The sequence below is a fragment of the Loxodonta africana genome, chromosome 10 (genome assembly GCF_030014295.1).
Source record: "Loxodonta africana isolate mLoxAfr1 chromosome 10, mLoxAfr1.hap2, whole genome shotgun sequence".
Classification (NCBI taxonomy): domain Eukaryota; kingdom Metazoa; phylum Chordata; class Mammalia; order Proboscidea; family Elephantidae; genus Loxodonta; species Loxodonta africana.
Window position 1 is genome coordinate 291,845 of NC_087351.1, and position 12,304 is coordinate 304,148.

The following is a 12,304-nucleotide window of genomic DNA, read 5'->3' on the forward strand; positions in this document are numbered from 1 at the left end:
AAGTTTAATTTAAGGGTGAGGGTTGAGCTTAGGGTTTGGGGTAGGGGTTAGGGTTCAGGTTAGGATTAGGTTTAAGGTAAAGGTTAGGTTTAGGGTCAGGTTTAGGGTAAGTGTTAGGATTAAGTCATGTTTAGGTGTAGGGCTAGGATAAGGTTAGAGATAGGGTTAGGTTAAGGGTTGGGTTTAGGTTTAGATGTTAGGGTGTGGGTTAGTGGTAGGTTTCCATTTAAGCTGAGTGTGTAGGGTAATTTTTATGGTTAGGATTAAGGTTAGAGTTAGGGTCAGGGTCAGGGTTAGGGTTAAGTTTAGGGTGAGTTTTATGGTTAGGATTGGGTTAGGTTCATGGTTGGGGGAGATTTAGTGTTATGTTTAGTTTTAGGATAGGGTTGGAGTGAAGTTGATGTTAAGCGTGCGGGTTAGGGTTAGGGCTAGGGGTTATTGTTCAGATTAGTGTCAGGGATAGGGTTAGGGATAGGTTTAGGGTTTGTTTTAGTTTTGTTTAAGGTTAGGGTTTGAATAAAGTTAGGGTAGGTTTAGGGTTATGGTTAGGTCTGGGCTAAGGATTAGGGTTAGAGTTAGGGTTAGGGGTGTTTTGGTTAGGTTTAGGGTAGGGTTTTATTTAGGGTTAGGGTAAGAATTAGAGTTACGTTTACACTTAAGGTGAAGGTTTTGGGTATGTGTTACGGTTAGGGTTAGGGTTAGAGTTAGGATTAGGGTTTAGGGTTAGGTTTAATTTTATGGTAGGGTTAAAGTTAAGGTTAAGGTTAGGTTGGAGTTAGGGTAGGGTTAGGATTAGGATTAGGTTTAGGGGGAGGTTTAGGGTCAGAGTTATCGTAAGGGTTAGGTGTAGGGTGACTGGTGGGCCAAGGTTAAGGTTAGTGTTAGGTTTAGGGGTAGGGTTAGGGTTAAAGTTAGGGTTAGCTTTAGGTTAGGGATAGGGTGAAGTTTAAGATAGGGTGAGGGTTAGGGTTATGGCTAAGGTTCGGGTTAGTTTTCGGGTTAGTGTTACGGTTACGTTTAGGGTTAGGGTTAAGTTTATGGGTTGTGTTTAGTTTTAGGGTTAGGGTTAGATTTTAGGTTAGGGTTAAGTTTAGTGTAACAGTTAAGGTTACGGTTTGTGTTAGGCATTGTGGTTGGGGTGAGGTTTAGGTTTAGGGTTAGGGTTGTGTATGCTTAGGATTATGGTTATGGTAAGGTGTTAGGGGTTAGAAGTGTAGTTTAGGGTTAGGAGTGGGTGAGGGTTCTGGTAAAGCATTGTGGTTCTGACCATGGTTAGGTTTGGTTTAGGGTTACGGTTAGCTTTATGATTAGGTTTCAGGTTAGTGTTCGAGTTAGAGTTAACGTTTGGGTTAGGCTTTGGTGTTAGGGGTTAGGGTTTGGGTTAGGGTTAGGGTTATTGTTAGGGCTCAGGGGTTCAGGTTAGTGTTAGGGTTAGGGTTACGGATAGCATTAGGGTTAGGGTTGGGGATACGGTTAGGGGTTAGGGTGAGGGTTACGGTTAGTTTTACAGTTATGGTGAGTGTTCAGGGTAAGTGTTATGGTTATGGTTAGAGTTAGGGTTAGGGTTCGGGTGAAGTTTCAGTTAATAGTGAGGGTTACGCTAAAAGTTAGGGTTAATGTTAGAGTTAGGGTTAAGGTTAGCGTTAGTGTTAGGTTTAGGGTAGGTAAGGTTAGGGTTAAGACTAGGTTTACGGTAAAGGGTTGGGCTGGGTTAGGGTTAGGGTTAGGTTTAGAATTATACTTAGTGCTGAGTTTAGGGTTAGGGTTAGGGTCAGGATTCGAGTTATTGTTTGGTTTAGGTATAGGTAGAGTTAAGGTTAGGTTTAAGTTTAGGTTTAGGGGAAGGGTTAGGTTTACGTCAGCGTTAGGTTTAGGATTAGGGATCGGGTTAGGGTTTGTGAAAGGGTTAGGGGTTCGTCTGAGGGTAAGTGTTAGGTTTACAGTTAAGCTGATGTTTTAGGGTGTTATGGTTAGGGTCATTGTTAGGTTTAGCGTTCGGGCTAGAGTCAGGTGATAGTTTAGGGTTAGGTTTAGGTTTAGTTTTAGGGTTAGGCTTAGGCTTAGTTTTAGGGTGAAGTTTAGGTTAAGGATGAGGGTTATGTTTAGGGTTAGTGTTAGGGTTAGGTGTTTGGGTTAAGGTTAGGGTCAGTTTAGGGTTCGGTTTAGAGTTCGGGTTAGCGTTAGGGTTCGGGTTAGGTGTTTGGGTTAACGTTAGGGTCAGGTTTATGTTTGCTTTTAGGGTTAGTGTTGGGTTCGTTTTAGGGTTAGTGTTTGGGTGAAATTTAAGTGAAGAGTGAGGGTTGAGCTTAGGGTTAGGGGTTAGGGTTAGGGTTAAGGTTCGTTTTAGGTTTAGGTTTAAGATTAGGTTTAGGGTTAGGTTTAGGGTTAAATCATGGTTAGGCTAGGGCATGGTTAAGGTTAGAGATAGGGTGAGGTTAAGGGTTGGGTTTAGGTTTAGATGTTAGGGTGTGGGTTAGTGGTAGGTTTCCATTTAAGCTGAGTGTGTAGGGTAATTTTTATGGTTAGGATTAAGGTTAGAGTTAGGGTCAGGGTCAGGGTTAGGGTTAAGTTTAGGGTTAGTTTTATGGTTAGGATTGGGTTAGGTTCATGGTTGGGGGAGATTTAGTGTTATGTTTAGTTTTAGGATAGGGTTAGGGTGAAGTTGATGTTAAGCGTGCGGGTTAGGGTTAGGGCTAGGGGTTATTGTTCAGATTAGTGTCAGGGGTAGGGTTAGGGATAGGTTTAGGGTTTGTTTTAGTTTTGTTTAAGGTTAGGGTTTGAATAAAGTTAGGGTAGGTTTAGGGTTATGGTTAGGTCTGGGCTAAGGATTAGGGTTAGAGTTAGGGTTAGGGGTGTTTTGGTTAGGTTTAGGGTAGGGTTTTATTTAGGGTTAGGGTAAGAATTAGAGTTACGTTTACACTTAAGGTGAAGGTTTTGGGTATGTGTTACGGTTAGGGTTAGGGTTAGAGTTAGGATTAGGGTTTAGGGTTAGGTTTAATTTTATGGTAGGGTTAAAGTTAAGGTTAAGGTTAGGTTGGAGTTAGGGTAGGGTTAGGATTAGGATTAGGTTTAGGGGGAGGTTTAGGGTCAGAGTTATCGTAAGGGTTAGGTGTAGGGTGACTGGTGGGCCAAGGTTAAGGTTAGTGTTAGGTTTAGGGGTAGGGTTAGGGTTAAAGTTAGGGTTAGCTTTAGGTTAGGGATAGGGTGAAGTTTAAGATAGGGTGAGGGTTAGGGTTATGGCTAAGGTTCGGGTTAGTTTTCGGGTTAGTGTTAAGGTTACGTTTAGGGTTAGGGTTAAGTTTATGGGTTGTGTTTAGTTTTAGGGTTAGGGTTAGATTTTAGGTTAGGGTTAAGTTTAGTGTAACAGTTAAGGTTACGGTTTGTGTTAGGCATTGTGGTTGGGGTGAGGTTTAGGTTTAGGGTTAGGGTTGTGTATGCTTAGGATTATGGTTATGGTAAGGTGTTAGGGGTTAGAAGTGTAGTTTAGGGTTAGGGGTGGGTGAGGGTTCTGGTAAAGCATTGTGGTTCTGACCATGGTTAGGTTTGGTTTAGGGTTACGGTTAGCTTTATGATTAGGTTTCAGGTTAGTGTTCGAGTTAGAGTTAACGTTTGGGTTAGGCTTTGGTGTTAGGGGTTAGGGTTTGGGTTAGGGTTAGGGTTATTGTTAGGGCTCAGGGGTTCAGGTTAGTGTTAGGGTTAGGGTTACGGATAGCATTAGGGTTAGGGTTGGGGATACGGTTAGGGGTTAGGGTGAGGGTTACGGTTAGTTTTACAGTTATGGTGAGTGTTCAGGGTAAGTGTTATGGTTATGGTTAGAGTTAGGGTTAGGGTTCGGGTGAAGTTTCAGTTAATAGTGAGGGTTACGCTAAAAGTTAGGGTTAATGTTAGAGTTAGGGTTAAGGTTAGCGTTAGTGTTAGGTTTAGGGTAGGTAAGGTTAGGGTTAAGACTAGGTTTACGGTAAAGGGTTGGGCTGGGTTAGGGTTAGGGTTAGGTTTAGAATTATACTTAGTGCTGAGTTTAGGGTTAGGGTTAGGGTCAGGATTCGAGTTATTGTTTGGTTTAGGTATAGGTAGAGTTAAGGTTAGGTTTAAGTTTAGGTTTAGGGGAAGGGTTAGGTTTACGTCAGCGTTAGGTTTAGGATTAGGGATCGGGTTAGGGTTTGTGAAAGGGTTAGGGGTTCGTCTGAGGGTAAGTGTTAGGTTTACAGTTAAGCTGATGTTTTAGGGTGTTATGGTTAGGGTCATTGTTAGGTTTAGCGTTCGGGCTAGAGTCAGGTGATAGTTTAGCGTTAGGTTTAGGTTTAGTTTTAGGGTTAGGCTTAGGCTTAGGTTTAGGGTGAAATTTAGGTTAAGGATGAGGGTTATGTTTAGGGTTAGTGTTAGGGTTAGGTGTTTGGGTTAAGGTTAGGGTCAGTTTAGGGTTCGGTTTAGAGTTCGGGTTAGCGTTAGGGTTCGGGTTAGGTGTTTGGGTTAACGTTAGGGTCAGGTTTATGTTTGCGTTTAGGGTTAGTGTTGGGTTCGTTTTAGGGTTAGTGTTTGGGTGAAATTTAAGTGAAGAGTGAGGGTTGAGCTTAGGGTTAGGGGTTAGGGTTAGGGTTAAGGTTCGTTTTAGGTTTAGGTTTAAGATTAGGTTTAGGGTTAGGTTTAGGGTTAAATCATGGTTAGGCTAGGGCATGGTTAAGGTTAGAGATAGGGTGAGGTTAAGGGTTGGGGTTAGGTTTAGATGTTAGGGTGAGGGTTAGTGCTAGGTTTCCATTTAAGTTGAGTTTGTAGGGTAAGTTTTAGGGTTGGATTAGGGTTAGAGTTAGAGTTAGGGTCAGGGTTAGGGTTAAGGTTCGGGTTAGGGTTAGGTTTATGGTTAGGATTTGGGTTACGGTCAGGGTTAGGGGGAGATTTAGTGTTATGTTTAGTTTCAGGGTCAGGGTTAGGGTGCAGTTTAGGTTAAGGATGAGGGTTAGGGTTAGGTTTAGTGTTAGGGTTAGGTGTTTGGGTTAAGGTTAGGGTCAGGTTAGGGTTAGGGTTAGGGTTAGGCTTACTGTTAGGGTTAGGGTTAGGTGTTTGGGTTAATGTTAGAGTCAGGTTTAGGGTTAGGTTTAGAGTTAGGATTAGGATTCGGTTTAAAGTTAGAGTTCGGGATAGGGTGAAGTTTAATTTAAGGGTGAGGGTTGAGCTTAGGGTTTGGGGTAGGGGTTAGGGTTCAGGTTAGGATTAGGTTTAAGGTAAAGGTTAGGTTTAGGGTCAGGTTTAGGGTAAGTGTTAGGATTAAGTCATGTTTAGGTGTAGGGCTAGGATAAGGTTAGAGATAGGGTTAGGTTAAGGGTTGGGTTTAGGTTTAGATGTTAGGGTGTGGGTTAGTGGTAGGTTTCCATTTAAGCTGAGTGTGTAGGGTAATTTTTATGGTTAGGATTAAGGTTAGAGTTAGGGTCAGGGTCAGGGTTAGGGTTAAGTTTAGGGTGAGTTTTATGGTTAGGATTGGGTTAGGTTCATGGTTGGGGGAGATTTAGTGTTATGTTTAGTTTTAGGATAGGGTTGGAGTGAAGTTGATGTTAAGCGTGCGGGTTAGGGTTAGGGCTAGGGGTTATTGTTCAGATTAGTGTCAGGGATAGGGTTAGGGATAGGTTTAGGGTTTGTTTTAGTTTTGTTTAAGGTTAGGGTTTGAATAAAGTTAGGGTAGGTTTAGGGTTATGGTTAGGTCTGGGCTAAGGATTAGGGTTAGAGTTAGGGTTAGGGGTGTTTTGGTTAGGTTTAGGGTAGGGTTTTATTTAGGGTTAGGGTAAGAATTAGAGTTACGTTTACACTTAAGGTGAAGGTTTTGGGTATGTGTTACGGTTAGGGTTAGGGTTAGAGTTAGGATTAGGGTTTAGGGTTAGGTTTAATTTTATGGTAGGGTTAAAGTTAAGGTTAAGGTTAGGTTGGAGTTAGGGTAGGGTTAGGATTAGGATTAGGTTTAGGGGGAGGTTTAGGGTCAGAGTTATCGTAAGGGTTAGGTGTAGGGTGACTGGTGGGCCAAGGTTAAGGTTAGTGTTAGGTTTAGGGGTAGGGTTAGGGTTAAAGTTAGGGTTAGCTTTAGGTTAGGGATAGGGTGAAGTTTAAGATAGGGTGAGGGTTAGGGTTATGGCTAAGGTTCGGGTTAGTTTTCGGGTTAGTGTTACGGTTACGTTTAGGGTTAGGGTTAAGTTTATGGGTTGTGTTTAGTTTTAGGGTTAGGGTTAGATTTTAGGTTAGGGTTAAGTTTAGTGTAACAGTTAAGGTTACGGTTTGTGTTAGGCATTGTGGTTGGGGTGAGGTTTAGGTTTAGGGTTAGGGTTGTGTATGCTTAGGATTGTGGTTATGGTAAGGTGTTAGGGGTTAGAAGTGTAGTTTAGGGTTAGGGGTGGGTGAGGGTTCTGGTAAAGCATTGTGGTTCTGACCATGGTTAGGTTTGGTTTAGGGTTACGGTTAGCTTTATGATTAGGTTTCAGGTTAGTGTTCGAGTTAGAGTTAACGTTTGGGTTAGGCTTTGGTGTTAGGGGTTAGGGTTAGGGTTAGGGTTAGGGTTATTGTTAGGGCTCAGGGGTTCAGGTTAGTGTTAGGGTTAGGGTTACGGATAGCATTAGGGTTAGGGTTGGGGATACGGTTAGGGGTTAGGGTGAGGGTTACGGTTAGTTTTACAGTTATGGTGAGTGTTCAGGGTAAGTGTTATGGTTATGGTTAGAGTTAGGGTTAGGGTTCGGGTGAAGTTTCAGTTAATAGTGAGGGTTACGCTAAAAGTTAGGGTTAATGTTAGAGTTAGGGTTAAGGTTAGCGTTAGTGTTAGGTTTAGGGTAGGTAAGGTTAGGGTTAAGACTAGGTTTACGGTAAAGGGTTGGGCTGGGTTAGGGTTAGGGTTAGGTTTAGAATTATACTTAGTGCTGAGTTTAGGGTTAGGGTTAGGGTCAGGATTCGAGTTATTGTTTGGTTTAGGTATAGGTAGAGTTAAGGTTAGGTTTAAGTTTAGGTTTAGGGGAAGGGTTAGGTTTACGTCAGCGTTAGGTTTAGGATTAGGGATCGGGTTAGGGTTTGTGAAAGGGTTAGGGGTTCGTCTGAGGGTAAGTGTTAGGTTTACAGTTAAGCTGATGTTTTAGGGTGTTATGGTTAGGGTCATTGTTAGGTTTAGCGTTCGGGCTAGAGTCAGGTGATAGTTTAGGGTTAGGTTTAGGTTTAGTTTTAGGGTTAGGCTTAGGCTTAGTTTTAGGGTGAAGTTTAGGTTAAGGATGAGGGTTATGTTTAGGGTTAGTGTTAGGGTTAGGTGTTTGGGTTAAGGTTAGGGTCAGTTTAGGGTTCGGTTTAGAGTTCGGGTTAGCGTTAGGGTTCGGGTTAGGTGTTTGGGTTAACGTTAGGGTCAGGTTTATGTTTGCTTTTAGGGTTAGTGTTGGGTTCGTTTTAGGGTTAGTGTTTGGGTGAAATTTAAGTGAAGAGTGAGGGTTGAGCTTAGGGTTAGGGGTTAGGGTTAGGGTTAAGGTTCGTTTTAGGTTTAGGTTTAAGATTAGGTTTAGGGTTAGGTTTAGGGTTAAATCATGGTTAGGCTAGGGCATGGTTAAGGTTAGAGATAGGGTGAGGTTAAGGGTTGGGTTTAGGTTTAGATGTTAGGGTGTGGGTTAGTGGTAGGTTTCCATTTAAGCTGAGTGTGTAGGGTAATTTTTATGGTTAGGATTAAGGTTAGAGTTAGGGTCAGGGTCAGGGTTAGGGTTAAGTTTAGGGTTAGTTTTATGGTTAGGATTGGGTTAGGTTCATGGTTGGGGGAGATTTAGTGTTATGTTTAGTTTTAGGATAGGGTTAGGGTGAAGTTGATGTTAAGCGTGCGGGTTAGGGTTAGGGCTAGGGGTTATTGTTCAGATTAGTGTCAGGGATAGGGTTAGGGATAGGTTTAGGGTTTGTTTTAGTTTTGTTTAAGGTTAGGGTTTGAATAAAGTTAGGGTAGGTTTAGGGTTATGGTTAGGTCTAGGCTAAGGATTAGGGTTAGAGTTAGGGTTAGGGGTGTTTTGGTTAGGTTTAGGGTAGGGTTTTATTTAGGGTTAGGGTAAGAATTAGAGTTACGTTTACACTTAAGGTGAAGGTTTTGGGTATGTGTTACGGTTAGGGTTAGGGTTAGAGTTAGGATTAGGGTTTAGGGTTAGGTTTAATTTTATGGTAGGGTTAAAGTTAAGGTTAAGGTTAGGTTGGAGTTAGGGTAGGGTTAGGATTAGGATTAGGTTTAGGGGGAGGTTTAGGGTCAGAGTTATCGTAAGGGTTAGGTGTAGGGTGACTGGTGGGCCAAGGTTAAGGTTAGTGTTAGGTTTAGGGGTAGGGTTAGGGTTAAAGTTAGGGTTAGCTTTAGGTTAGGGATAGGGTGAAGTTTAAGATAGGGTGAGGGTTAGGGTTATGGCTAAGGTTCGGGTTAGTTTTCGGGTTAGTGTTAAGGTTACGTTTAGGGTTAGGGTTAAGTTTATGGGTTGTGTTTAGTTTTAGGGTTAGGGTTAGATTTTAGGTTAGGGTTAAGTTTAGTGTAACAGTTAAGGTTACGGTTTGTGTTAGGCATTGTGGTTGGGGTGAGGTTTAGGTTTAGGGTTAGGGTTGTGTATGCTTAGGATTATGGTTATGGTAAGGTGTTAGGGGTTAGAAGTGTAGTTTAGGGTTAGGGGTGGGTGAGGGTTCTGGTAAAGCATTGTGGTTCTGACCATGGTTAGGTTTGGTTTAGGGTTACGGTTAGCTTTATGATTAGGTTTCAGGTTAGTGTTCGAGTTAGAGTTAACGTTTGGGTTAGGCTTTGGTGTTAGGGGTTAGGGTTTGGGTTAGGGTTAGGGTTATTGTTAGGGCTCAGGGGTTCAGGTTAGTGTTAGGGTTAGGGTTACGGATAGCATTAGGGTTAGGGTTGGGGATACGGTTAGGGGTTAGGGTGAGGGTTACGGTTAGTTTTACAGTTATGGTGAGTGTTCAGGGTAAGTGTTATGGTTATGGTTAGAGTTAGGGTTAGGGTTCGGGTGAAGTTTCAGTTAATAGTGAGGGTTACGCTAAAAGTTAGGGTTAATGTTAGAGTTAGGGTTAAGGTTAGCGTTAGTGTTAGGTTTAGGGTAGGTAAGGTTAGGGTTAAGACTAGGTTTACGGTAAAGGGTTGGGCTGGGTTAGGGTTAGGGTTAGGTTTAGAATTATACTTAGTGCTGAGTTTAGGGTTAGGGTTAGGGTCAGGATTCGAGTTATTGTTTGGTTTAGGTATAGGTAGAGTTAAGGTTAGGTTTAAGTTTAGGTTTAGGGGAAGGGTTAGGTTTACGTCAGCGTTAGGTTTAGGATTAGGGATCGGGTTAGGGTTTGTGAAAGGGTTAGGGGTTCGTCTGAGGGTAAGTGTTAGGTTTACAGTTAAGCTGATGTTTTAGGGTGTTATGGTTAGGGTCATTGTTAGGTTTAGCGTTCGGGCTAGAGTCAGGTGATAGTTTAGCGTTAGGTTTAGGTTTAGTTTTAGGGTTAGGCTTAGGCTTAGGTTTAGGGTGAAATTTAGGTTAAGGATGAGGGTTATGTTTAGGGTTAGTGTTAGGGTTAGGTGTTTGGGTTAAGGTTAGGGTCAGTTTAGGGTTCGGTTTAGAGTTCGGGTTAGCGTTAGGGTTCGGGTTAGGTGTTTGGGTTAACGTTAGGGTCAGGTTTATGTTTGCGTTTAGGGTTAGTGTTGGGTTCGTTTTAGGGTTAGTGTTTGGGTGAAATTTAAGTGAAGAGTGAGGGTTGAGCTTAGGGTTAGGGGTTAGGGTTAGGGTTAAGGTTCGTTTTAGGTTTAGGTTTAAGATTAGGTTTAGGGTTAGGTTTAGGGTTAAATCATGGTTAGGCTAGGGCATGGTTAAGGTTAGAGATAGGGTGAGGTTAAGGGTTGGGGTTAGGTTTAGATGTTAGGGTGAGGGTTAGTGCTAGGTTTCCATTTAAGTTGAGTTTGTAGGGTAAGTTTTAGGGTTGGATTAGGGTTAGAGTTAGAGTTAGGGTCAGGGTTAGGGTTAAGGTTCGGGTTAGGGTTAGGTTTATGGTTAGGATTTGGGTTACGGTCAGGGTTAGGGGGAGATTTAGTGTTATGTTTAGTTTCAGGGTCAGGGTTAGGGTGCAGTTTAGGTTAAGGATGAGGGTTAGGGTTAGGTTTAGTGTTAGGGTTAGGTGTTTGGGTTAAGGTTAGGGTCAGGTTAGGGTTAGGGTTAGGGTTAGGCTTACTGTTAGGGTTAGGGTTAGGTGTTTGGGTTAATGTTAGAGTCAGGTTTAGGGTTAGGTTTAGAGTTAGGATTAGGATTCGGTTTAAAGTTAGAGTTCGGGATAGGGTGAAGTTTAATTTAAGGGTGAGGGTTGAGCTTAGGGTTTGGGGTAGGGGTTAGGGTTCAGGTTAGGATTAGGTTTAAGGTAAAGGTTAGGTTTAGGGTCAGGTTTAGGGTAAGTGTTAGGATTAAGTCATGTTTAGGTGTAGGGCTAGGATAAGGTTAGAGATAGGGTTAGGTTAAGGGTTGGGTTTAGGTTTAGATGTTAGGGTGTGGGTTAGTGGTAGGTTTCCATTTAAGCTGAGTGTGTAGGGTAATTTTTATGGTTAGGATTAAGGTTAGAGTTAGGGTCAGGGTCAGGGTTAGGGTTAAGTTTAGGGTGAGTTTTATGGTTAGGATTGGGTTAGGTTCATGGTTGGGGGAGATTTAGTGTTATGTTTAGTTTTAGGATAGGGTTGGAGTGAAGTTGATGTTAAGCGTGCGGGTTAGGGTTAGGGCTAGGGGTTATTGTTCAGATTAGTGTCAGGGATAGGGTTAGGGATAGGTTTAGGGTTTGTTTTAGTTTTGTTTAAGGTTAGGGTTTGAATAAAGTTAGGGTAGGTTTAGGGTTATGGTTAGGTCTGGGCTAAGGATTAGGGTTAGAGTTAGGGTTAGGGGTGTTTTGGTTAGGTTTAGGGTAGGGTTTTATTTAGGGTTAGGGTAAGAATTAGAGTTACGTTTACACTTAAGGTGAAGGTTTTGGGTATGTGTTACGGTTAGGGTTAGGGTTAGAGTTAGGATTAGGGTTTAGGGTTAGGTTTAATTTTATGGTAGGGTTAAAGTTAAGGTTAAGGTTAGGTTGGAGTTAGGGTAGGGTTAGGATTAGGATTAGGTTTAGGGGGAGGTTTAGGGTCAGAGTTATCGTAAGGGTTAGGTGTAGGGTGACTGGTGGGCCAAGGTTAAGGTTAGTGTTAGGTTTAGGGGTAGGGTTAGGGTTAAAGTTAGGGTTAGCTTTAGGTTAGGGATAGGGTGAAGTTTAAGATAGGGTGAGGGTTAGGGTTATGGCTAAGGTTCGGGTTAGTTTTCGGGTTAGTGTTACGGTTACGTTTAGGGTTAGGGCTAAGTTTATGGGTTGTGTTTAGTTTTAGGGTTAGGGTTAGATTTTAGGTTAGGGTTAAGTTTAGTGTAACAGTTAAGGTTACGGTTTGTGTTAGGCATTGTGGTTGGGGTGAGGTTTAGGTTTAGGGTTAGGGTTGTGTATGCTTAGGATTGTGGTTATGGTAAGGTGTTAGGGGTTAGAAGTGTAGTTTAGGGTTAGGGGTGGGTGAGGGTTCTGGTAAAGCATTGTGGTTCTGACCATGGTTAGGTTTGGTTTAGGGTTACGGTTAGCTTTATGATTAGGTTTCAGGTTAGTGTTCGAGTTAGAGTTAACGTTTGGGTTAGGCTTTGGTGTTAGGGGTTAGGGTTTGGGTTAGGGTTAGGGTTATTGTTAGGGCTCAGGGGTTCAGGTTAGTGTTAGGGTTAGGGTTACGGATAGCATTAGGGTTAGGGTTGGGGATACGGTTAGGGGTTAGGGTGAGGGTTACGGTTAGTTTTACAGTTATGGTGAGTGTTCAGGGTAAGTGTTATGGTTATGGTTAGAGTTAGGGTTAGGGTTCGGGTGAAGTTTCAGTTAATAGTGAGGGTTACGCTAAAAGTTAGGGTTAATGTTAGAGTTAGGGTTAAGGTTAGCGTTAGTGTTAGGTTTAGGGTAGGTAAGGTTAGGGTTAAGACTAGGTTTACGGTAAAGGGTTGGGCTGGGTTAGGGTTAGGGTTAGGTTTAGAATTATACTTAGTGCTGAGTTTAGGGTTAGGGTTAGGGTCAGGATTCGAGTTATTGTTTGGTTTAGGTATAGGTAGAGTTAAGGTTAGGTTTAAGTTTAGGTTTAGGGGAAGGGTTAGGTTTACGTCAGCGTTAGGTTTAGGATTAGGGATCGGGTTAGGGTTTGTGAAAGGGTTAGGGGTTCGTCTGAGGGTAAGTGTTAGGTTTACAGTTAAGCTGATGTTTTAGGGTGTTATGGTTAGGGTCATTGTTAGGTTTAGCGTTCGGGCTAGAGTCAGGTGATAGT